Source organism: Schistocerca gregaria, chromosome 4 (genome assembly GCF_023897955.1).
Source record: "Schistocerca gregaria isolate iqSchGreg1 chromosome 4, iqSchGreg1.2, whole genome shotgun sequence".
Classification (NCBI taxonomy): domain Eukaryota; kingdom Metazoa; phylum Arthropoda; class Insecta; order Orthoptera; family Acrididae; genus Schistocerca; species Schistocerca gregaria.
The window spans coordinates 368,048,457-368,073,938 of NC_064923.1; the positions used below are offsets into that span (position 1 = coordinate 368,048,457).

Here is a 25,482-nt window from a genome sequence, read left to right on the forward strand (position 1 = left end):
GATAGTCATGGACTGTGCGGCTGGTCCCGGCGGAGGTTCGAGTCCTCCCTCGGGCATGGGTGTGTGTGTTTGTCGTTATGATAATTTAGGTTAAGTAGTGTGTAAGCTTAGGGACTGATGACCATAGCAGTTAAGTCCCATAAGATTTCACACACATTTGAACATTTTTGAACTGCTTGATAAGTCTCCAGGAATTTGAATGTCTGTCGGTGAACGCGAAGACAAACTTAAATGCCTACTAACAGTTTTAAACAATAACCTATAGCAAATTGAAGCAACAACAGACTAGAACCGCCGCCTGCCGATAGATTTGCTACCACTGCACATATTCTGTCATCTCAGATGGGGAGTTTCTGATACCTGCGCACAAATTCCATGCTCGTATGACTTTGTACCGGAGAATGCGCTGCCGTACTTTTTCGCAGAACAAGCGCAGTACGCTAGTGCTCTTTGAAAGTTACAGTTTTTGATCCGACTGGTTCGTGATTCTTGGTTCTTTATCACTGAAAGACGATTTAATCGGATTTTGTTTTACATCTATGTACAATTATTCGTTCTTTTGTAGTTGTGTAGGTCATACTCATTTTTAACAACTCATTCTGGGTAGTAATAGATTTCCATGGAGATTAAATAATGATAAAAGCCAGCCAAGTACATTAATATTCATCCGAGCAGTCTTTAGTAGCAGATGTGACTGGGAAACCAGTTCCGAAATCCTGTTTAAGAGTCAGCTGGCCGCTGGAGAAGCCAGTTTTCCACAGCCGCTTTAAGGGCAATTCTGTCTGGAGATCACTCGTTGTCTAGTCGTTTCTTCGTCTGTCCTAATTAAAGTCCACTGATCACCATCAGTGGGCCGGCCGGAGTGGCCGAGCGGTTCTAGGCCCTTCAGTCTGGAACCGCGTGACCGCTAAGGTCGCAGGTTCGAATCCTGCCTCGGGCATGGATGTGTGTGATGTCCTTAGGTTTAAGTAGTTCTCAGTTCTAGGGGACTGATGACGTCAGAAGTTAAGTCCCATAGTCTTAGAGCCATTTTCACCATCAGTGCTGTGCTGCGATTTTTCTCGCTACAGTGAGTGATGCAGTGACGACGGTTTTGTAGTGGCGTCTATTTCCGGGCCTGCAATTCTTATAGAGCTAGTTGCGAAGTTAATTTCTGACTGCTTAACGTCACCACACAAAAATTCAGACCGTACTGGAAGCCGCAACATCAAAATGTGTAGGGCCGAGGATTAGTTGTAATACGTCACTAATGTATTCCCGATAACTGACTATTTGTCAATACTGCATGTCATTTATAACGTAACAGGAGGATTCATCTAACTTGAAACATTAACTTTAGTTTGTGTTCCGTTCGTCCTAAGCGCAATGAACTGTCTAAACGTTACCGTCCGTGAAAACTAATACCTAGTTTCTTGAAACTAAGCAAGTGCTGCTGGATTTCTCAAACTCGATCCAATTTTAGGAACGTTTCTTAGCGCAAAGAACAGACGTGGTAAATTATTCTCTTTCTCACAGTACTGTTGACAAATCTTAAACATAGTCCAGCTCTTCAGCAACTGTGAGTTGTTCAGAAATTAAGAAAATCAGCCTTCAGTTGCAAGTTTTATTAGTTTACCTAGGTTTCGATGCCAATAATGGTATCTTCTTCAGAACAAAAATTTAAAAAAATTGGCTCTCAAAATAATTTAATTTTGGCATCCAAACCTAGGTAAACTAATAAAATTTTACCTTGCAACTGAAGGTTGATTTTCTCAATTTCTGAACAGTACTGTTGACCTATTCTCTATGAAAAAGCAAAACACCTAGAGTGTCAGCTTTTGAGATGGGAAGACGGACCATATGAATACGAGAGTTTCTGAAATTGATCAAAGAGATCCACCTCACGAATTCAGCGTTAACATTAATGCCCGTATGTCATCAGCCTTTAACATACTATATATGATGACAGCAACAAATGTCGAGATATGTTAACGAAAAAAATGCTTTCTTGCCTTTAGAGAAAGAATGCTATTTCAGGGCTCCCTCAAGTCTTCACTTCCGCCAGTACCCCTCCCCACACAATGCCTCTCCCTCCTCTCTCTCTCTCTCTCTGACACACACAGGCACACGCACGTTCCACACTGTTCGAGAGTTCTCCTGGGTTCCTGTCTTGGCCATCACCTGAAGTTACGAGTATATACTTGGGCCAAGTCATTTTTCTAGTGTAAGTGGTCCACAGCCACTGCGAATTTCTTGGGCTAAATAATGAACTAAAGTGATTTTTTTTCAAAATGAAAACAGCCTACATACGAAAATTACTGCATTCAATTCACAGCTGCTGTGAACTCATGTATACAAAAGACATTGGACTCGCATTTGGGAGGACGACGGTTCAAACGCGCGACAGCCATCCTGGTTTAGGTTTTCCGTGATTTCCCTAAATCGCTTCAGGTAAATTCCGGGATGTTTCCTGTCAAAGAGCTCGGTCGACTTCCTACCCCATCCTCCCCTAGTCCGAAGGACCGATGACTTCGTTGTTTGGTTCCCTCTCCTCGAATCAACCAACCAACCATCTTGTGTTCACAGTTTGGAAATCATAACACAGCTCAAGTTCAAAAGTGCATTTTCAGAGAGAAGATAATGGGAAAATTTGAAAAAGTGGAAACATATTGCTGGCACAGACACAATCACGCACACTCAGACACAGACACGCAATTTATCAGATAGAATAAAATAATGTTAACCACAACAGTATAACATTCCCAGTCGTAAATTTTCTGCGTAAATATCTCTCCTACATTAATTTCTCCATGGTCGCAGATAACAAACTGTGAAAGATGCATCATCAACTCAAATGGAAAAACCTGGAAGGATTATGACTTTCTTTTTGCAAGCACTACTGAGGAAATTTAGAGAATCGGCATTTGAGGCCGACTGCAAAACGTTGTACTGTCCCTAACGTATATTTCATGTAAGGACTACAAATATAATATGAGAGAAACTAGGGCTCGTGCTGAGGCTTATAGATAGTCATCCTGCTCTAGTTCTGTTTGCGAGTGGAACAGGAAACGAAAGTAATAGTGGTACGTGGCACCGTGCGCCATGCACCGTAGAGTGGCTTGCAGAGTATGTATGTAGTTAAAGGAAGAAAACCAGCTATAAAACAAAATACAGAATGTCACAAAAACCACAGCATGTGCTAACAGGGTATATACAAAATATTGTTTCTATTTTCAAATTTGTGAATACTTTTCTTAAAAACGGAAATTGTATGTGTAAAGACATTAAAGAGAATTTTCCTCATAACTGATAGAAACAAATTTAACCACTGATGTTGCTGTAACTTCAGCAAAACAAGTCTAGACACGAGGAATTAAAAAAAAACTGTTTTTGCTTATCGCTGAACTTAACCAAAAACAAATTCATTTGTAGGGAAACGCCTACACCAGAGTGGGTTTCAAGCTCAGTGTTGAAATGATGTACACCACTCACATCGCTTTTTGTTGACAATGCTGCAAAGTGTTATTGTAGGCCTCTAACGTGTTGCCACCAGAGCAATGAATGAGATGCTCGTGTCTGATGATCTTAACTACACAAATAAATCTAATATATGCCAACTTCTGTAGTTTATTTGCACATCAACGGTCACTTTGCCTCTGTGTTTGTTAACTTACGTTTTTGTTTTATACAAGTTGAGTAATTCAGTGGCAGGAACCCATGGGCAGTTGCTTCACTGTATGTAGTTCTCAATGTAATTCCTGCTACTTCCGGAACAAGGAATACTCGCATTTAATCTGTCGTCGACGATGAAGTAATCAGAAACTCCGGACGGGGATCTGAACCGCTATAATGTCGAATACATGTTCTGTGTGCTAACCACTGCGCCACCTCGCTCGGAGCTTTGGTAACACTTTAACACTGTGACATCTTAAATATATTTACACTTGTTTGATATACTGAGCCGATTGACAACGTCACACGATGTGTGTAATTATGGCCACAGTAACCGAAAACCAATTACAAGGCGTTACGGAGAATTACCTACTGAGAGCACAGGATGTAAGGGCTATTGTAATTGTTTGTTATTTTTATTTTATATCATTTTTACAAACAAAAGTAGTAAACTGTTTCTATGATGTGATGAGAAGAGGAACTCTGTCTGCGGTTCGAGATCGTTAGAAAATATCACCCGGCAACAGGCTGTTACGAGAATCACGAGGGGAAACCCGTTAGATTGCGAAATACCCACAGCGATGTAAGCGGCTTTACGCTGGCATGCGGCAACGGCGTATTAGGGCAACAATTTTGCTGTTGCTTCAGATTTTCGCCTTCTTTTTGGACTCGCATTCGGGAGGGCGATGATTCAATCCCGCGTCCGGCCATCCTGATTTAGGTTTTCCGCGATTTCACTAAATCGCTCCCGGCAAATGCCGGAATGATTCCTTTGAAGGGGCACGGCCGACTTCCTTCCCGGTCCTTCCCTAATCCGATGAGACCGATGACCTCGCTGTCTGGTCTCCTCCCCAAAAAACAACCCAACAACCAACAACCTTCTTTTTGTCCGCCGAGTGACTCTGCCAATAATACAAAGAGTGAAAATTCGTCTCAGTTATTTTTTTACGTTAACTGATTAAATAATCGTCTAGAACTAGAGGAGATAATTTCGCGTCACTTCCCTAAATCACTGAAAGCAAATGCCAAATCGTATCTTGCGCTCCATCTACACTGGCGGAAAAAAATGCAGCACCCTTAGGGATCAACAGGGATTCCGGAAACAGCGATCGTGTGAGACCCAACTCGCTTTATTTATTCATGAGACCCAGAAAATATTAGATAGAGGCTCCCAGGTAGACGCCATTTTCCTTGACTACCGGAAGGCGTTCGATACAGTTCCGCACTGTCACCTGATAAAGTAAGAGCCTACGGAATATCAGACCAGCTGTGTGGCTGGATTGAAGAGTTTTTAGCAAACAGAACGCAGCATGTTGTTCTCAATGGAGAGACGTCTACAGACGTTAAAGTAACCTCTGTCGTGCAACAGGGGAGTGTTATGGGACCATTGCTTTTCAGAATATATATAAATGACCTAGCAGATAGTGTCGGAAGTTCCATGCGGCTTTTCGCGGATGATATTGTAGTATCCAGAGAAGTTGCAGCATTAGAAAATTGCAGCGAAATGCAGGATGATCTGCAGCGAATTGGCACTTGGTGCAGCGAGTGGCAACTGTCCCTTGACATAGGCAAATGTAATGTATTGCGAATACATAGAAAGAAGGATCCTTTATTGTATGATTATATGACAGCGGAACAAACACTGGTAGCAGTTACTTCTGTAAAATATCTGGGACTATGGGTGCGGAACGATTTGAAGTGGAATGACCATATAAAATTAATTGTTGGTAAGGTGGGTACCAGGTTGAGATTCATTGGGCGAGTCCTTAGAAAATGTAGTCCATCAACAAAGGAGGTGGCTTACAAAACACTCGTTCGACCTATACTTGAGTATTGCTCATCAGTGTGGGATTCGTACCAGGTCCGGTTGACAGAGGAGATAGATAAGATCCAACACATGGTACACGTGTTGTGTTATCAAGGACCACTGGAAACTTTTGCCTGCGGCCGAATTAACATCACTTGTGCCTCAGGTCAAGCTACCACTGATACCACGTATCGCCAAGCATGGGACGTCAGCGTGTATGGTGTGCACCTGGTGCGCTGCCTGTACCATAGTGCTTCCGCCAACGACACACGAGTCCCACACTAGGCTTCATGTTGTGAAGGGCATCAGTGTTACTGCAGGATAAGGGTCATAAACCTCTCTTTGACCTTCGAGACGATTAAATTTCTCACAACTCCAAAGATAGTGATTGAAATTCCGGTAGCTATCTGGCAGCTATCAGGAAGGGTTCTGAGATGCGACCACGAAAATGGAATTTGTTCACTATTAACACTTCCAACACATAGCCTCGAACAAGGCTACTAGCAGCCACCGCCGATAATAACCCAAGAACAAAACAAGAGTACAGTTCAAAGTTGGCAGAGAAAGAAACACAAATACATCAAATCTCATGAACGCAAATGTACGACGCCTAGCAAAAAAAGTGAAGGACCCGGAAGACGTGGTCGGATGTCATTGTAGCTTCACACATATGCACACCCTCCTCGTAAATGTAAATGGTTAGAGTTGCAATACTTTGTGACAGAGATGAGGGCCACCAGAGTGCACTAGTGTTGTTACCAGGACTGGTAGGGTGAATAAGGTGTGTGAACAACGCCAGATGTTAGACAGCGGCTTCGGCTCCTGACAAAGTCTGAAAGAGGCCACATTGTGATTCTCCATTTCGCCGGCTGGTTAATAGTGGAATACCCGAATTTGTGAGGCACACATATGGGACATTTACCCGATTTTGGGATGAATGCGAACGTGAGGCATGTTCGTCAAGGTTCCGGCCGGCCAATCGCAAGGGACGATCTCCGTTTTATGCACCAAGCACATAGTAATCATTTCCTTTATGCGTCTGCCATCCGAGTACAAGTAATGGGCACCGCGTCATTCCACATGCAGCAGGCCAGAGTGGCCGAGTGGCTCTAGGCACTTCAGTCTGGAACCGCGGGACCACTGCGGTTGCAGGTTCGAATCCTGCCTCAAGGCATGGACGTGTGTGATGTCCTTAGGTTAGTTACATTTAAGTAGTTCTAAGTTCTAGGGGACTGATGACCTCAGAAGTTAAGTCCCATAGTGGTCAGAGCCACAATGCTCCACATGCAGCAGCCGGACTATTGAATTACCGTTCCATTCGCAGGCTCCCGTTAATATAACGCAAACAGCATGGGCAGTCGACGAACGCAATCGTATTGTGATCAGCGATAAGTATGCCAGGTGTCCGTCGTAGGCGGATATCGTAGCGACCTGGGGTTAGGACCCATTCTTCCACCGTTTTGCCGAGGCACACCGGTTTTACTCCTGTGGAGAGCCATCGGGTATGATTGGAGGCCGCAGCTGGTGGTGATGGAGAGAACTCTGACGGGACAACGTTGAGTTACGGACGACATCCTACGTCCTCATATCACTGAACAGTATCATTGTGACACTTTTCAACAGGACGATGCTCGTCTACATAGGGCACGTGTCATTATGAACCGTCTGATACTGAGGTATTCCCGTGGCCAGCAAGAGCCCCTGATCTGACCCCACTAGAACATGTGTAGGACCACATCGTACTCCATCATTGCCATAATCCAGGATATCAAAGAGCATTTACAACAGATGTTAGCCAACTTGCCTCAGGACAGGATATGACGACTTTATGACATCCTTCCCAAATGAAACCGTGCTTGCCAACAGCCCAGAACTTGTGCAACGTCGTACAGAAAAGTTTTCTCACACTGCCAACTTCTTTGTAAATTACTCTGCACTATTTTTTCAGGCGGTATAATACTGGCTTCTATAAAACCTCGCTATGTCTGTCTCTTTCGCCAACCATCCAACTAGGTACTTGAGTGGACAACTTAGTTTGAGGACTCTGCTGACTAACAATGGCACACTAGCTAAAAAGGCAACGCACACCTACGAAAACAGTAAAACCGTCAAACTTACCATACGCACACACGGTCGCTTGCTGTCACAACGGATTCTGAAGATGGTGTAATGTAACACCGAAATCAACTAGGGATAAATTAAAACCTTGAAAGACAACAGAAGATGCCATGCCTCTCACATCATCATCATTATCATCATCATCAACGTTTCAGGGAATTGGTCCTTCGGCCTGTTCCAGTCTCAGTCCAACTTTGCCAAGGTCTTCCTGGGTCTCTGCGGCCAATAGGTCTGTATGACGGTGCCTTTTCAGAATCCTTGTATTGTTCATTATTTCTAAATGCTATTCCCATTTGTTCCCGTATTGCAAATATGTGTAACTGATTCTGTGTGTCCTGGTTCCTCATTTTGCCAAAACGCGCGAGTCCCCTTAGTATCCTAATGAATTTCATGTCTATGGACTGTATATGAGCTGCAGCCTTTCTATCTTGATGTCCACGTTTCACTGCCATATAGAATAACCAGCACTGCCATCGTCTTTTGCAGCTTCATCTGTGTTTTGGTCCGCGCCGTTTCCAGTATTCTTCGAATAGTTCCGCACAGTGTCTGGTATCTTCCTAATTTACTGTTTACATCTCTATCGTAATTATACGAGATATCACAGCCTAAATAACTAAAACGTTGAAAGTTTTCTAAAAATGTCATCTAAGAAACATTTGCTCCTATCGGGGTTTATCTTGGAATACCTTGGTTACTGATTTGAAGGTAGACATTTTGAAGTTTAATTCTTTACAAATCTTAAATACGTTTTGCTTAATAACTGACTCATCAGCATAACCCAGCGCATTTGAAGCGGTACTTCTTAACTTAGTTCCATGTGGTGGCTGATCCATCTGTGTAGGATGCCGTCCTTATAAAAGGTAAAAAGTGAGGGTGATAATATACACTCTTGTCTTACTCCCTGACTGGTAATTATATTTCCCCCGTTGTAATTAGATAAATTGAGTCTGAAGCAGGTGCCCAAACTTATTATAAACATTATTATGTGTTTATGACACTTTCGTTTATCCATTATATTCCGTAGTTCATTCCTGTCTCCCTTATCGAAGGTCTTTTCTAGATCCCACGTGCCGTTCGAGAGTGGAACGGTAGAGACAGCTTGAAGGTGGTTCATTGAACCCTCTGCCAGGTACTTAATTGTGAATAGCAGAGTAAGCACGTAGACGTAGATATAGATGTAGAATCACCCAGTATTTAATCTCTGATGGTCCTGATTTGGTAAAACATGAAGATAGGACTGAACATTAAAAAAGTATTTGGTTTAACCATTCTAAAGATGGGACCAGGGAACAAGTAAAAAATTATTGATTTATTAACTTTAGGAAAGTTACAGACAGTTATAAGAAAGATAAACCTCTAGAAAATTGCAAGCTGTTTGCTGCTCTCGCGAATGGCACAAACAGACACCTGCCGCTCGCAGTGGATCGTTTCCCCTCTCCCTGTGGGAACACTGTTATGTGGGTGAGGAAGTCCCTGAAGAGCGGCTGCAATGGAAACGTCAGGGTGGCGCTGACGGGCAGGTAGAGAGGGGCGGGATTACCCCCCCCCCCCCCCTCTCCATCGCCGCTGCAGGGCCTGGGCCTGCCCTGTATGCAGAAGGGCAGAAGGGCGGCCTCCACAAAAACACGCGCCGGCTATTATCCTCGTTCCCCGAAAGGGCGCTTTAAATCAGATCGCGTCGCGCCGCCTTAATTGCATGTAAATGCAGGCAGCTCTGCTTTCGTGGGTCGAGTGTTCGCTCACGCGACGTGCGGCCGTCTCCTGGCCGGATTCCTGGCTGTGCGGCGACAGGTTTTCGTGGCTCGTCCTTTCAGGCCCAAGGACGTTGCACGCCCGGACGAGTCGGCGGAACAAAACGAAGCAGAGAGCACACGCACTCCCTCACGTCTCTGACAGTCCTGTTATACCTTCACGCCGACGACTTGCAACCCCTATAACCGCCTTGTACCAGTGCATGGACGAGCTACGGGAAAACTACACTATTGGCCATTAAAATTGCTACGCCAAGAACAACTGCAGATGATAAACGTGTATCCATTGGACAAATATATTAAACTAGAACTGACATGTGATTACATTTTCACGCAATTTGGGTGCGTAGATCCTGAGAAATCAGTACCCAGAACAACCACCTCTGGCCGTAATAACGGTCTTGATACGGCAGGGCATTGAGTCAAACAGAGCTTGGATGGCGTTTACAGGCACAGCTGCCCATGCAGCTTCAACACGATACCACAGTTCATCAAGAGTAGTGACTGGCGTATTGTGACGAGCCAGTTGCTCAGCCACCATTGACCAGACGTTTTCAATTGGTGAGAGATCTGGAGAATATGTTGGCCATGGCAACAGTCGAACAATTTCTGTATCCATAATGGCCCGTACAGGACCTGCAACATGCGGTCGTGCATTATCCTGGTGAAATGAAGGGTTTCTCAGGGATCGAATGAAGTGTAGAGCCACGGGTCGTAACACATCTGAAATGTAACGTCCACTGTTTGAAGTGCCGTCAATGCGAACAAGAGGTGACCGAGACGTGTATCGATGGCACCCCATACCATCACACCGGGTGATACGCCAGTATGGCGATGACGAATACACGCTTCCAATGTGTGTTCACCGTGATGTCGCCAAACACACATGCGATCATCATCATGCTGTAAAACCAACCTGAATTCATCCGAAAAAATTATGTTTTGCCATTCGTGAACCCAGGTTCGTCGTTGAGTACACCATCGCAGGCGCTCCTGTCTGTGATGCAGCTTGAAGGGTAACCGCAGCCATGGTCTCCGAGCTGGTAGTCCATGCTGCTGCAAACGTCGTCGAACTGATCGTGCAGATGGTTGTTTTCTAGAAACGACCCCATATGTTGACTCTGGGATCGAGACGTGGCTGCACGATCCGTTACAGCCATGCGGATTAGATGCCTGTCATCTCGACTGCTAGTGATACGAGGCTGTTGGGATCCAGCACGGCGTTCCGTATTACCCTCCTGAACACATTGATTCCATATTCTGCTAACAGTCATTGGATCTCGACCAACGCGAGCAGCAATGTCGCCATATGATAAACCGCAATCGCGATAGGCTACAATCCGACCTTTATCAAAGTACGCATTTCTCCTCCTTGCACGACGCATCACAATAACGTTTCACCAGGCAACACCGGTCAACTGCTGTTTGCGTATGAGAAATCGGTTGGAAACTTTCTTCATGTCAGCACGTTGTAGGTGTCGCCACCGGCGCCAATCTTGTGTGAATGCTCTGAAAAGCTAATCATTTGCATATGACAGCATCTTCTTCCTGTCAAATTTCGCGTCTGTAGCACGTCATCTTTGTGGTGTAGCTATTTTAATGGTCAGTAGTGTATATATCTGTACAGCTCGTTACGTCGTAATCGCAAAGTGTCTGGTCGCTTCTGATGTATTTTTCAAGGCCCACTTCGCTGGATGACGGAGGATATGTACCGTGCTACGGTCATTTTACTCCCTAGCCATCCCATTTCGGAAAATAAAACTGTTGGTAAGCATGGCTTTTATTAAGCCTTCAGTCTTCCGACCGGTTTTACTCTGTCCTCCATTTTATCCTATGTTATGCTAATCTTTTCACATCTTCGCAACTTCTACAGTCAACACTCTCCGCAGTGTGTTTTTGCCTATTCTGGTATTTGTAAGCCCCTGCAGCGAGGCACGTTTTCAAAATAATCACCGTCTTAACCATAAAATTAAAATATATTAAAATAAGTTTTAGATGAAAGCGTGAACCTTAACGCACAGTCTTAACATATAGAGTCACGACACTTCCTGCTATGAAAATTGTCGGTATTTGTTTTGTAAACCCTCATCGCCAGTTTTGTAAAGGCTTCGTCACTACTGCTGTGGAGATCGAGTTTGTGAGATCGTGAAGCGGCTTTTGGTGCAATTTCGTCCTGCCACTATTACACAACTAAGCCCCAGGGTCAGGTAACTGTATAGGGGAACAAAGATCCTACAACACTCCAACAAATCAGAAACGCCGGATGGTGTGGCCGTGCGGTTCTAGGCGCTACAGTCTGGAACCGAACGACCGCTACGGTCTCAGGTTCGAATCCTGCCTCGGGCATTGATGTGTGTGATATCCTTAGGTTACTTAGGTTTAATTAGTTCTAAGTTCTAGGCGACTGATGACCTCAGAAGTTAAGTCGCATAGTGCTCAGAGCCATTTGAACCATTTGAACCAAATCAGTAACAAAGTCACCCAAATGAGTTAAAAAGGTTTAGTTGTCTTTGTGACTGAATAAGTGTGCAAAAGTGCATGTACCGTAACGCCGAAAAGGCACTCAATGGCTAAGTCCAAATAATCGTAGGTAAACTTCACAGTACATAGCAAATGCAATTTACGAAAACTGTGTGTTCACTTCTAAAAGTTAACAGGACGTCGTTCCCTGTCTAAGTGAGCCGTGGACGATGGTCTGCTGCATAACCAAGTGGTGGGAGCTGCTCTTTTGTCTTCCGAGGAGGCTCCTCTCCGTTGGCGTCCGGTCATTGGCGGATTATACTCGGCTGGCAGTTGGCCGAGGCGAAGGCGATATCTTCACCCTCAGCTCTGCCCGTGGCGCTGGTGGAACTCGAGCAAGTGGCGAGTCTCTATGGCACTGGTACCTGGGGTGCTTTTGCCCTGGCTGTGTCTTGTTCGGAAGAGAGAGCAATTTGGCATCTCCATAGCGGCCAGAAAGTTAGCTGTAAGATTAATGTTTGTTTTTAATTATTTTTCTACTTAATTAACATTTTTTGCGTTCCAAGCATTATTGAATGACGAATAGACATGAATGGGCGTGAAATAAATATAAACCCAGCCGAATCTCACAGATTTCTGTGACAGAAGCTACAACATATATATGGAGAAATACTTTCGAATATGCGTATAATAGTAGCTTACTCCGCTGAAAGCCAGAGAATATACATATTTCATGCATAGGGAGCATAAATTTCTGTTGTCGGTTCTTATTATGATAGCCACTTTCTTTTTCTATCGAGTCTAATGATGCGCAAATTCTTACACTTCACTCAACTTTCTAACACACGAAAATTTTCGTAAATATGAACTATTGCTTCAAAACCGAAGAGCTCATGGTTCCTGCCGTTTGTCGTTCAGACGATAGCAACAATTGTGAAATTGGTTTGTTCTGTGTAGGAAAACAGTTTTACTGTTTTGACTTTTTATTATTACGTCTGTGTAGTTTTCCCTTCAGCTGCAGTTGTGACGGTTTATTTGGTAATTTAAATAATGTAGCTGTTGCTTCCCATACTAGTTTCCCACGTTCACGTTACTGAATGGATATATGACGGCTTTCTCGAAAGTATCGGAGCTTCTGCTGTTTTCTAGCTCTTTTCTGTCCTTAAAAGAAAACGACTTTTTTCATTGAATATAATAAGCTACAAGAGAATCGTAAATAAAATGCCTGGTAACGTACCATTTCATTCCTCCAAGGGTCCTTAGGAATTTCAAGAGAGATAAATTTCACTTAATTTTTTGTTATTTTTTAGTTGATGCAGATTTTGTGGTGCTACAGAGGCTGCCTATTGTAAAAATTATGATACAAATCAATGTAAACAGTACTATCCGCACTCACCCGATACCGTTTTCAGATGTGCAGCTTTCTATCCTCTTGGAGCGCTGCTGGCGCAGACTATTACAAAGATGAGCAGGTGTGTCGTGACTGTTTGTGTTATACTGTGCCTTAATAACGTTGCCATCCGTCGCGGCATATCGGGACCGTCGCCGTTATCGACCTTTTTCTCCTGACATCCGGACGAGACCCAATTTTCTCCCGATTTTGCAAAGTACTGTTACGAGCTTGGCTCAAGCACTGCATTACCGCCATCTGTTAGTGCACATTTAAATACAGCCTCAGTTTTATTTATGTCAACCTCTGCTGCGGTGATTGCAGACATCATGGACGTTGACTCCGCTACGGTGAGTGTCCGGTCAGGGGAAGGACGGAGCTCATCAGGAATGGGCGTCGCCATCTGTTCATCATCATAAAATTGGCGATAATGTTCAGCAAAGGCAGACACCACCGCCGCCTATGTTGTGTGGTGCACACCATCGGAGGTCGTGATGTGGGAGACGAAGAGTCGACGTCGACGACTGTGGTCGGATGCGGCATGGATTGTGGATGGGGTTTCGTCGTGGAGGAGGTCTTGTCGTCGGGAACGCACCACGACACCATGCAGCCGTGCACGTTGAAGAGAGAGGAGACGAGCTTTGGTACGTTGTCGTTCCCTATGGGTGTCAGGTGATGGAGGGAGCGCATCGAGCTCACGGAGGACGGCGTAGTAAAAATTTGTGGTGTCTCGATGCCATGCTGCTGCTTCCTTGCCACATTGTATGAAGGCCTTTCTGATCGCAGGTTTGGCACATTTGAGCCACCAATGGAATGTGGATGTGTACTGCGGAAGGCGTCTTCCGCAAGACGCCCACGCAGTGGCAATACATTGTCGGCAGTGTGGATCATTAAGGGGGGAGGTATTAAGCTTCCAGTAACCTCTGCTGCGCCACACTGACTGAGGTGGCAGAGCCAGGGAGCAAATGACGGCGCAGTGGTCCGAGAATGCAAGGGGCCACCGTTCAGCTTGGGCGACGTCATTGCCAAGGTGGGCAGAGACATATAACCGGTCCAGTCTGCTCGCAGAATGTGCTGTATAATGGGTGAAACCGGGGGTATTGCCATGAATTTTCTCCCAAACGTCCACTAGGTGAAAATCTTCGATTAAGGTGAGAAGCGCCGGGCATGGCGAATAACCAGGCATTTGGTCCTGCGGATGGAGGACACAGTTGAAATCGCCTCCCATGATCAGGCGATCATAGCGTCCAGAAAACAGGGGCGCCACGTCATGTCCGAAGAAAGTGGACCGCTGCCGACGGTTTGTGGAGCCAGACGGAGCGTAGATATTGATGACGCGCGTGTCGAAGATGGTAACAGGCATGCCTCTTCCACAGGGAAGGATTGTTGTGTCCTTGAGTGGGATTCCTTCGCGTATGTAGAAAGCCACTCCACGCCCTGATTGATTACATGTGGACGTGTATGAGTCGTAGCCGTGGCAACGCGTACTTCCTGAAGAAGGGCGACGTCGACGTCAGAGGCCCGAAGCATGTCACATAGGAGTTGTAGCTTGGGTACAGTGCCGACCATGTTGATGTTCAGCGTGGCAAACCGATACGTTTGTTTCAGTGGTGGTGGACGCGCATCTACCATCACCAAGGCAAGTAAGAGGAGGGCACCGACAGGAAGTCCCGTCCCATCAGGTGCAGGGCCTCGCTTTTGATGTTAACAGGCAGCCTTGTCCGGCGGAGGCAACTCATCCGGAGGGGGGGGGGGGGGGGGGCGTATCTTCCTCAATCTCGTCGGCCCATGCTCCTATGCCATGGGTCCGTCCAATGTCCATGGGAATTGCATCGTGGTGAGAGAGATCTGGAGTTGTCGGCGGGGAGACAGGCGTCTCAACCGGCGCACCGATCGTTACATTGTGCGTGGCGACCTCCATAGAGGTCCCGTCCTGCGAAATGTCTTGATCAACGTGAAAGTTGTCCGCCGACCTCTGCATGGAAATGTCGGTTGGTTGGGTGTCGTCTTCGTCGTCGCGGGTGGCGACGCTTTGAGAGCCCGTGGGTGAACGGCGACGGCGCTTGCGCCTACGTGGCGAGCGTTGTTTGCGCACGTGTTCCTCAGTGTCGGACGACGGCAAGGAAGAGCGTCGACCTGGTTCGAATGCGTCGGTGGGTACAATGAAATTGTCAAACAGGTGTTGTGAAGAAGTACTGTTCTCCTCAGCGTCCGGTGCGGGAGCCTGTTCGGCGGCAAGGTTGTCAGGTGGGACGTCCGCACCGTCCATAGGTGACTGGGACGGTGGGACGTGCCGATCGGAAGGAACGGGCGACGGGCTAGACGAAACTGTAGACGTGGCAAGAGCCGCTGCGTAAGTGACCGGTAGGGCGGTCATAGTGGGTGTGACGGACGCTTCCGACAACGGGAGCTGCGCGACACGTCGTTGAATGCATTCAGACCGTAGGTGACCTTCTTTCCCGCAACCGGAACAGGTTCGAGGTTGGCCGTCGTACATTATAATGGCACGGCAGCCTCCGATACGTAGATAAGAAGGCACGTGTTTCTGCAACTCGATGCGGACCTGTCTAACACCGTTTAAAACGGGATAGGTCTGAAATTGTACCCATCGTTCGGCAACATGTTCCAGAACGTTGCCATAGGGACGAAGCGCCTCGATGACGACGTCTGCAGGTAGTTCGAACGGCAGTTCGAAAATCCTTATCGTCCGTGTGCCGAGACCTGCGTGATCGACGGTAACGGGTCCGACGTTGCCGTCGGAATGGCAGAAGCGCAGTCCACGTTTTGCCTCTTGAAGCACCTTGTCGCACGCCGCATCGTTGATCATTTTGACGTAGACGGTACTGCTAACTATCGACAAGTGGATACCAATTAGATCCGTTGGTGGTATCTTAACTTCATCGCGAATAAATCGTTCTACCTCCAGGTCCTTGGGTCGGGCAAAGTCAGAACAAAACTTGAAACGTAATGTCTTCTTCCGATAGTTGTGCGCCATGGTGGTCTATGAGGGAAAACGGCACTTATAGCGGCCGAAGTAAACACAAACACACCGTGCGCGCCTCGCCCGCAGCGCTCTGGCGCGTGACCGCCTCGCAGCACTGCCGGCGGCATACTGCCAACTGAGCTACCGATGCACGACTCACGACCGGTACTCACAGCTTTACTTCTGCCAGTATCCGTCTCCTACCTTCCAAACTTTACAGAAGCTCTTCTGCGAAACATGTCTCCACAGTATCCTTTCTTTCAGGAGTGCTAGTTCTGCATGTTTCGCAGAAGAGCTTCTGTAAAGTTTGGAAGGTAGGAGACGGATACTGGCAGAAGTAAAGCTGTGAGTACCGGTCGTGAGTCGTGCTTCGGTAGCTCAGTTGGTAGAGCACTTGCCCGCGAAAGGCAAAGGTCCCGAGTTCGAGTCTCGGTCGGGCACACAGTTTTAATCTGCCAGGAAGTTTCATATCAGCGCACACTCCGCTGCAGAGTGAAAATCTCATTCTGGAAACATCCCCCAGGCTGTGGCTAAGCCATGTCTCCACAGTATCCTTTCTTTCAGGAGTGCTAGTTCTGCATGTTTCGCAGAAGAGCTTCTGTAAAGTTTGGAAGGTAGGAGACGGATACTGGCAGAAGTAAAGCTGTGAGTACCGGTCGTGAGTCGTGCTTCGGTAGCTCAGTTGGTAGAGCACTTGCCCGCGAAAGGCAAAGGTCCCGAGTTCGAGTCTCGGTCGGGCACACAGTTTTAATCTGCCAGGAAGTTTCACCCGCTACCTTGTTTGCTGCCTTGATCGTGCCTAAAGCAACGGCCTAATCTCCTACTACAGGCGTGATTTGTCTTTCACAACCTCGGCGAATAAATTACGGACGGAAGGGGATAGAACATCTCTACTTAAATAAGAGTCGACCCCAGGCTCTGTTAAATATTTATATTTCTTAATGACCCACAAAGACATTAATAATGAAGTTGACAGACTGAAAATGGTAAAAAAGCGCTCAAATAGATAGTAAAAGTGCATGGAACCAGAGAGTTGTTACAAGACCGGTAAGTAACTGTCGGTCAGTCAAGAAAGGTGCCCCTCTTCTGGAACCTTACATTTATCTGGCCTCTCCACACATACCGCCATAGCTGGGTAACATTAATCAAAAAATTAACTTCGCTGATCTTTAATCCGTTACTAAGAAATTTAACTTCGTTACACGTTACAGATAACTTATCGGAAGTTAAACGTTAACTCATAATAGTAAACTTTATTTTGTGGGTGTAGTGAAACAAGCAAGTGACCCAAACGTATTACCGTCGAAGAAATAAAAAATGTTTTAGTCGGAGAAATTTATGTAGGGCATCAAACTGTAGATACTGCGATTTATCTACTCCTTATATATGTAGTTTCAAATTGTTAAGGCTCGAAATGTGAGGTTAATTGTTGATTTTTTAGACAAACACATTTTACAATCACAAATTATTTGTTCCCTGATCCGAATACAAAATTAAAGTAATCACTTAAATGCGACCGCGGGTTTTCATCAGTTGTAAAGCTAGAGCCCGATTCGCTGATATAGTTTTCACAGACAATCCATAAAAAAGTGCTATTTGCCAGCCGGAGTGGCCGTGCGATTCTAGGCGTTACAGTCTGGAGCCGAGCGACCGACCGCTACGGTCGCAGGTTCGAATCCTGCCTCGGGCATGGATGTGTGTGATGTCCTTAGGTTAGTTAGGTTTAATTAGTTCTAAGTCCTAGGAGACTGATGACCTCAGAAGTTAAGCCGCATAGTGCTCAGAGCCATTTGAACCATTCTTGAACCGGAGTTGTTGCACATACGATACGATTACCCGCACTGTTGAGACATGCAAGCCACCCCAGTTCGGCAAGATCCATGAGGGGGTTTGTAGTTATTACACATTTTAAATTTCATGCGTGGCAATTCCTTTTCTCCAAATTTCGAAAGTGTGCTTTTCGAAGGCTATATTTATTATTTATTTTAATTTCCCGGATGATAAGCTGCAGCAACGTAGTATTCATGGATGCAAACAAATTATCATTATTTTATTAAAATATTTTATGGTAATTTAACAAATTATTATTGTTATATTAAAACGTCATCTTCCCTTCTCTCTTCTACATATATAAATTGTAGCCCCTACTCGCTACTTCACACATGTCGTCCGGCCGTATGCTGAACAGTGCGAAACTACGGTGGGTTGCCAGTTTTATACACACCTCAAAAAAAGTTTTGCATCACGTCGGTTCTGAGAGTTCCGGAACGTGACAGAAAATGGAATAGAGATCAACATAAAAATCATTTTCGCCCTTTTCATTGCTCATGAAACCCACGCATTGCATGTTGTACCACCAAACAGCGAGACCTTCAGAGGTGGTGGTCCAGATTGCTGTACACACCCTATCTCTAATACCCAGTGGCACGTCCTCTTGCATTGAAGCACACCTGTATTCGTCGTGGCATACTATCCATAAGTTCATCAAGGCACTGTTGGTTCAGATTGTCCCACTCCTCAACGGTGAGTTGGCGTAGATCCCTCAGAGTCGTCTATAAACAGCTCTTTTCAGTGTATCCCAGGCATGTTCGATAGGGTTCAAGTCTCGAGAACATGCTAGTCGGTAGTCTAGCGACGTGGTTATTCTGAAAAAAGTCATTCACAAGATATGCAGGATGGGGGAGCGGATTGTCGTCCATGAAGACGAATACCTCGCCAATATACTGCCGATATGATTGCACTATCGGTCGGAGGATGGCTTTCACGTATCGTACAGCCGTTACGGCGCCTTTCATAACCACCAGTGGCTTACGTCGGCCCCATATAATGCCATCTCAAAACATCAGGGAACCTCCACCTTGCTGCACTCTCTGGACAGTGTGTCTAAGACGTTCAGCCTGACCGGGTTGCCTACAAAAACGTCTCCGACGATTGTCTGGTTGAAGGCATATGCGACACTTATCGGTGAAGAGAACGTGATACCATTCCTGAGCGGTCCATTCGGCATGTTGTTAGGCTCGTGTGTACCGCGCTGCATGGTGTCGGGGTTGCAAAGATGGACCTCGCCATGGACGTCGGGAGTGAAGTTGCGCACCATGCAGCCAACTGCGCACAGTTTGAGTCATAACACGATGTCCTGTGGCTGCACGAAAAGCATTATTCAACATGGTGGCGTTGCTGTGAAGGTTCCTCCGACCCATAATCCACAGGTAGCGGTCATCCAATGCAGTAGTAGCCCTTGGGCGGCCTGAGCGAGGCATGACAAAAACAGTTCCTGCCTATCTGTATCTCCTCCATCGCTTTTGTTCACCCCGAGACGCCTGGACACTTCCCTTGTTGACAGCCCTTCCTGGCACAAAGTAACAGTGCGGACGCGGTCGAATCGCGGTATTGACCGTCTAGGCATGGTTGACTTGCAGACAGCACGAGACGTGTACCTCCTTCCTGGTGGAATGACTGGAACTGATCGGCTGTCGGATCTCCTCCGTGTAATAGGCGCTGATCATGCATGGTTGTTACATCTCTGGGAGGGATCAGTGACATCTCTGAACAATCAAAGGAACTGTGTCTGTGATACAATATCCACAGTCAACATCTATCTTCTGGAATTCTGGGAACTGGGGTGATGCAAAACTTTTTTTATGTGCGTATATTTCATTGTTGGTATTGAAATCGTATACATATGTGGTAGTTTAATAGTGGGAGTGACGACAATTTATATTTGAAAGTTGGGGGGGGGGGGCGGAGGAGAAGGGACAGACACAATATTACATCTTGAATCCTCACCCCGCGCCCGTCCCAGAACCTAATCCTGGATCCACACCTGTTCGAGCTAATGGAGTTTTTATTTATTGAAGAATATGTTTTTTGTATGTGTCAATCTACATTTGAGACGTACCTATTTTATGGATTCTGTACTCTGACATGTTCACATTTTAGAAGCCTCCCTTTCCTCGTCACCGTCTATATCTGCATGATTGCTCTGTTTTTCAAAATTTAGTGCCTGGTAGACGGTTAATCGAACCACCTTCTAACTACTTTTCTGCCCTTTCCGCTCTCGAAAATCGAGAAAGAAAGACGTCCACTTAACGTAATTCCGTACGAGCTCTGAGTTCTCTTATTTTATTTCAATGATAATTTCTTACTATGTAGGTGTGTGTCAACAAAATATTGGAGATGAAATTTCATGAGAGGATCCTGACGCAACAAAAAACGCCTTTGTTTTAAGGACTGCCACTCGCTTGGCATATCATAACCGTGGCTTCCCCACCCCTATCGTGCGCTAATACAAAACGAGCTACCCTTCTCTGTGCATTTTTGATGTCACAGCTGATGCCGATCCTACACCGTATAGCAGCACGCCTGAAGAAGGCGGACAAGCGTAGTGTAAGCAGTCTCTTTAGTAGACCGTTTGCATTTTCTAAGTGTTCTGCCAACAAATTGGTCTTTGGTTTTCTTTCCACACAACATTATCTTTGTGATCTTTCGCAATTGTAATTCCTAAGTATTTAATCGAATTTATCATGTATTCGAAATTTGGGAGATTCGTTTTAATGTATGACTTTACACTTTATTGTTTGGGGTCCTTTGTCACTTCACGCACCATACAGATATCTCTCCCAAATCATTTTTCAATTGGTTTTGATCGTCTGATTACGTTACAAGAGAGAAAATGGCAGAATCATCTGCAAACAATCTCTGCTCAGATTGTCTCCTAAATCGTTTGTATGGGGTAGGGGTAGGCGCATGAACACCAGAGAGCCAATAACAATTCGTTGGGGAACGCCAGATATTACTTATTTTTTATTCGATTACTTTCCGTCACTTACTACGAACAGTGATCTACCCGACGGGAACTCACGAATTCTGTCGCACAACTGAGACGATAGATGTAAGTTTCGGTACAGTATGGTAAGACACTTCACTTTACTAATCTTTCCCTTAATCCCGTTTCCATACTGCTGCAGATATCCTTCTCAAGTATGGGCAAGAGAAGAAAGGACAAGTTACAGGACGTGGCATACGCTCGTAGTTAACTTCGTCCTGGAAGGAGCAGAGGACAAGATAACTTGTAAAGAAATACAAAGGCCAACATACGCAAAACGGAGTGTCGAGGATGTTTGGTGTAGTAGATTCGTATAGATGGAGAAGTTAGCTGTAGAAAGACGCAGATGGTGTTATATAAACAGTCTGAAAGACGTCTCTGTGCGTGCGGCGAATCGTTATGCATGCGACAGCATGCGTGCCTATTATGTTCCAAAAAGCAGCGTATAAAAACGAGATTTTCCTGTGCTCATTCCTCGGGTTCCATTGGTGATAAAAAAAGGTAAGGTCAAATGGGGGATAGCCCTTGGCCTACGGACTTTTTTTTTCCTAACAGTATATTTTTCGGAGCAAAATCCAGCTGAGGTTTCCAAGACGACTGTGCACAACAAATGGCTGAAATTTTTGTGAAGCGTTCCTAAGATCCCGATCTCGAACAACCTTGAAATTTTGTTCATATCTTTATCCGTTGTCGAGATGCAGAGGTTCATAGTTACCCTACTTATACACGTAGAATACGCTCGTAAAATCCGGAGTGAGTGGAAACGTAGTTTATAAAGCGACGTAGCACGGAGAAATATGCTGTAAAGTGTGGGAACCCCTTGGTTGTAGTACTGAAGAAATTGTGAAAGTTTTTGCTCGTAAAATCCGATTTGAGGCGTAAAATTAGTTTTACGTCATTTCAGTTTCGTATGAATAAATTATCTGAATTTTACTGACAATACATTTCTTTTCATGTGAGTAACGTGCCAAGCTGCAGCAGAAAAAAAGGGAACCAGCGGGGAAATCTTCCTATCGGAGCACAAAAAAATACTAATATTTTCCTGTTGATTTAAAGGACTCGAAAACTGTAGTGCCAGCTGCCTCGTTCTGTCCTCCTGAGGATCATTAAAAGTTTTCGCAAAAATATTGGCATGCGAACATATTCGCTTTTTTTTACGTTGAGAGAGAAGGCAGCAACAGTGGCAAAGTGAGGGAAAAGTAATAAATACTGGAAAATAGTGGACATATGTTGCGCAAAAAAAGGAGCAAAGGAGACAATGTGAAACAACCCCTTAGAAAAATTAAGAATGACAGTGCTGGTAAACCTCATACGTTATTTGATTTTCAAACAGCTGAGTAAAACTGAACGTACTCAGACATTTCTCTCTTTATTTATTATGATCATCACTAAACTGACACACAATATTTTTAGCGCAGCGCAATCTGACTTTCAATAATCCATACAAAAGAATGGCCCTCACTAACAATAACCTATACCTTTCATGAATCACTTACCTCACAAAAATCTTCGTTACTGGAACTACTGCAATACAGCGAGCGCCAATACTGCCAGCTAAATAAAATATTCCAACTACTGATAGACATAGTTAGCAAATGAAAGATTTTGATAGAGAACAAACAATGTATTTACCTTAATAATGTTCAAAAGTCATAATGTATATATCAGTTCATGACATCCGGTCTTACAAATTTTGTTTTTCTGACGGACACACGTCCAGATCATCCGCTCTTAAAATTCTGTCATCTCTCTCCCCACATCCACCACTGCTGGCGGCTCACCTCCAATTGCGCAACGCTACGCGCTGTTCACATCCCACTGCTTAACACTACAATAGCGAAAATTCCAACAATGCAAACCAGCCACAGACTGCACACAGCACAGTCAGTGATTTTCATACAGAGCATTACCTGGCGTTACCAATATAAAAACCTGAACAGCCTACTTACAAATGGCAGTGTGAGAAAAAAGCAGGGTCACAGTGGTATGGACAACGGAACATAGTGCTAGGAAAAGAGTGAAGTCGACTGTTGGGGGGCGGGGGGGATGAAGAATAAAGAGAAGGAGAAAGTGCAATTGGTTGAGGGAGAACATCCAAAGTGAGAGGAGACTATAATAGTAGGACAGAACGAAGGGGACTGTGGCTGTGACACTAGAGACAAAAGACGAAAGGCGTAAAGACATTGGGCTGAATGAGTGAGTGAAAAAGGTCAGCTGGGAGTGGATGGATACGAGCGACTTACAGCGATGGGCTAGTGGATGTGAGTGAGTTACACTTAGGGGAGCTTGTGGGTGTTTGAGGTGAGCTGCACGTTAAAAAAAGCGGGAATATATTCGCATGGCAATATTTTTGCAAAAATTTTTAAAGGTGTTGAGGAAGATAGAGTGAGGTAACTGGCTCCACATTTTTTAGTCAGAATCTTTTAAATAAACAGGAACATATTTGCATTTTTTGTGCTTCGCTAGGTGCATTTTTCCGCTGGTTTTAAGCTATTTGTAACGGTCGAAGATATTTCTTTTCGGCGGTGAGGGAGTGAAGGGGGGGGGGGGGGGGGGAGGGAGGAGAAGAAGCCGAGGAATTCTATCGGGACAAGGAAGAACGAGTGGAAAATACGAGGGCTATCCACAAAGTACATAACGTTTTGGAATTAAAAATAAATAAAGTATTGGAATTTTTTAAAATTATATACAGATGAAAGCCACACTTAAATACTACCTTTCTACATAGTTGCCATTTAAATTAAAGCACTTATCGTAGCGATGGACGAGCTTGGAAATTCCTTCGTCGTAAAATTCGGCCGCCTGCGCCTTCAACCACGTGGTTACCTCTTCTTGAAGCTGTGCGTCGTCATCAAAATGCTGCATAGCCAACCACTTCTTCATTGCTGGGAATAAGTGGAAGCCGCTCGGTGCCAGGTCGGGACTGTACGGAGGATGAGGAAACAACTCCCACTTAAAAGATTCGAGAACTTCGCGAGTGCCATTTGCCGTGTGGGCCCGGGCGTTGTCGTGAATCAGCAAGATCCTTGAGCCCAACTTTCCCCTGCGCTTGTTTTGCATTGCTCTTCTGAGGTTGTGCAGAGTTTGGCAATACCTTTGAGAGTTTATTGTAGTGCCTCTTTCCAGGAAATCCACAAAAATCACACCTTTTCTGCCCCAAAAGACAGTCGCCATCACCTTCCTTGCCGACATTGTCTGCATGCATTTCTTGGGTTTTTGGGGGGAATTTGAGTGCCCCCACTGCATTGACTGCAGTTTGTCTCGCAGTTCACATGCTTAACCCATGTTTCGTCACCAGTAACGATGCGATCGAGTAATGAGTCTCCATCTTTCTCGTAAGCGACCAAAAACGTCAACGCTGCAGCCATTCGCTGATTTTTGTGAATCTCTGTCAAGATTTTTGGTATCCATCTTGCACAAAACTTGTGGTAACCAAGCTTTTCGGTAATGATTTCGTGCAACGAATTTCGTGAAATTTGAGGAAAACTCATAGAGTGTTCCGTTATTTGAAATTACGGTTTTCACAGACCGCGGCATCGACTTTTTCGACAAGTACGGCAGTCACTATGCTGGGTCTTCCATTTCGCTCTTCGTCGTGACCGTTAGTTCGGCAATTTTTAAATTTTATGACCCATTGACGCACTCCAACTTCAGTGATTATGTTGTCCCCATACACTTCACAAAGCTGCCGATATGCAGCGTTTTGATGACGACGCACAGCTTCAAGAAGAGGTAACCACGTTTTTGAAGGCGCAGGCGGCCGAATTTTACGACGAAGGAATTTCCAAGCTCGTCCATCTCTACGATAAGTGCCTTAATTTAAATGGCAACTATGTAGAAAAGTAGTATTTAAGTGTATATAATAAAAAAATTCCAATACTTTATTTATTTTTAATTCCAAAACGTAATGTACTTTGTGGATAGCCCTCGTACATTCCTGGCGATAAGAGGCGGGTGACTCGCCGCCCAGGGCCGCCATATGACACGCGGCATCGCCCGCTGTTGCGGTCCTCTGCACGCAGCTGTGGAGGCCAGACGAGACGCGCCAGTCCTAAGGCGACCGTAAACGCCAGCCAGCGCCAGCTAGTAAGCGATGCGTCCCGATGAAGTCGTTCCGTTCCGTTCCGTTCCGCAGCGCTGCCGTCCCCCGTCTCTCTTCGGCGTGCAGTTTCTCGCAGCCGGCAGGCTGTTTCCAGTGGCCCGCGAAACCAGCCGGCCGGCCGCTGTGAGTGGTTGCACGTGTCGGTTGCGGCGGGCTGCTAGTAGCTCGCTAAGGCCGGCTCGTAAGCTCCGCCACATGACTGCCCGCGCCCGGGCTTCCATTCCTCCCGCCAAAACACGCTACTGCTCTGCAGCTGGGAGGGTCATTGATTAAGAGCAGGACGTCTTGCGTGCTACTTGTATTCCCTGTTTACCACACCTCTCTGCAGCTCCGTTTTATTTTTCTCTTCGTATTTGATTAATTTAAACCACCGGTTGGAAACGAGCCTCGGAGAC

The 25,482-nt window shown here is 45.5% G+C and overlaps 1 protein-coding gene and 2 non-coding genes across 4 annotated transcripts in view; all 3 read left to right on the plus strand.

Annotated features, from left to right (window-relative positions):
- LOC126365865 (SPARC-related modular calcium-binding protein 1) overlaps nucleotides 1–25,482 on the plus strand; it is a 710,118-nt gene that overhangs the window by 221,099 nt on the left and 463,537 nt on the right. The window lies entirely within an intron of this gene.
- On the plus strand, nucleotides 16,527–16,601 carry Trnas-cga (transfer RNA serine (anticodon CGA)). The gene has a single exon. It is a non-coding gene; the product is annotated as a tRNA-Ser (tRNA).
- On the plus strand, nucleotides 16,827–16,901 carry Trnas-cga (transfer RNA serine (anticodon CGA)). The gene has a single exon. It is a non-coding gene; the product is annotated as a tRNA-Ser (tRNA).